The sequence below is a fragment of the Microtus ochrogaster genome, unplaced genomic scaffold, assembly GCF_000317375.1.
Source record: "Microtus ochrogaster isolate Prairie Vole_2 unplaced genomic scaffold, MicOch1.0 UNK153, whole genome shotgun sequence".
Lineage (NCBI taxonomy): Eukaryota > Metazoa > Chordata > Mammalia > Rodentia > Cricetidae > Microtus > Microtus ochrogaster.
In genome coordinates, this window is record NW_004949251.1 from 369,430 (window position 1) to 371,011 (window position 1,582).

Sequence of the window (1,582 nt, forward strand, 5' to 3'; positions counted from 1 at the left end):
GCAACCACATGGTGGCTCACAACCATCTGTAATGAGATCTGGTGCCCTCTTCTGGCGTGCAGACATCCATGAAGACAGAATGATGTATACATAATAAATAAATCTTTAAAAAAAAATTAAAGAAAGAAGGGGATAAGGATTTTGTGGACATATTTTAATCCAAGGACTATGGAGCAAGTGGAAAATGCTCACTGTGAGAAGTAGACCAAACAAAACTATATGAAAACCCAAATTAGATACTACCATATATAAAGACACATTAGGAGAGGGGGAAAGCCTTCTGTTCAGGCAGAGACCAGATGACTGCAAACTTCCCCGACACTCCTACAGTAAACTCAGCAAGAGTAAACTCAGAAGAGGTCTACTCTGAGCTGGTAGCTCCAGAGCAAGTGGTGGATTCATAGAGGCAGGAGGATGGCAAGTTTGAAGTCGGCCTGTGTAGGGTAAAAGATCCAGCCAAAGAAACCCATGCTGGCATTGGAACCAGAGGCATTGAAAGAAACACACCCAGTTCGGAGACCCCAGCCAGTGAAAGAAATGCTTTAGCCATAAACCTAGAACCAAAGAAACTCACTTTGTCCCTAGAATCAGAGCCAGTGAAAGAAATATGGCCTGGTCCCAAAACTAGAGCCCAAAAGCTTTAAAAGGCCAGTGAAATAAACAGTTTAGCTCAGAAATCAGTCATGTCTGCCCCTGACCAACTAACTAACCAATCCCTGAGCAGGGAAAAACTAAAGAATCCCTCTTCTCCCTGGGTCTTTTCAGTTGGCAGGTCTTTTTCCACCCAGGAAGAGGCAGTCACGCTCCTGGATTCTTCGCTCCCTTGGGTGAAGACCTTCCTTCACAGGAGCAGAGACTGTAACCCTTTTTCACTGGGGAAACCTTTCCCTAGTAGGGCAGAGTTGCTATAACAAATTTGCTGGGGAAGACTTCACCTGCCAGAGCAGAGCTTTCCCGAAGAACAGGCTGTAAGAGCTATCCTTACTGTGTCATGTTTTCTTCCCTGATTACTGAATGCCAGGGCTATCTTCCACCCCAGCTGTAACACTCAATATTCCCTGGCTCCCGACTGCCAGGATCCCTTTTCATCTGAGCTGTGAAATTTACAGCCAGGGCTACACATAATTTCTCCTTTCCTCTTGCCTGCTCCACTTTGCCAACTCGTCTGTCGCCATTCCTCTGCTTCTGCCCAAAATTCCAACACCCTTTGCCCTCAACAACAATACCTCAACACCCAACAACAACCCCTCTACACACACTTGCACAAGCGGAAACCTATTCTCGCTCCCCTCCAGACCTCTCCAGCTCCTGCTTTCCACCCTGCAAGCCCTCAGGACATCGCTCACTCACTCACTCACTCACTCACTATCGCTCGCTCACTCACTCACTCACTCACTCACTCACTCACTATCGCTCGCTCACTCACTCACTCACTCGCTCACTCACTCACTCACTCACTCACTCACTCGCTCACTCGCTCACTCACTATCGCTCGCTCACTCACTCACTCACTCACTATCGCTCACTCACTCACTCACTCGCTCACTCACTATCGCTCGCTCACTCACTCACTCACTCGCTC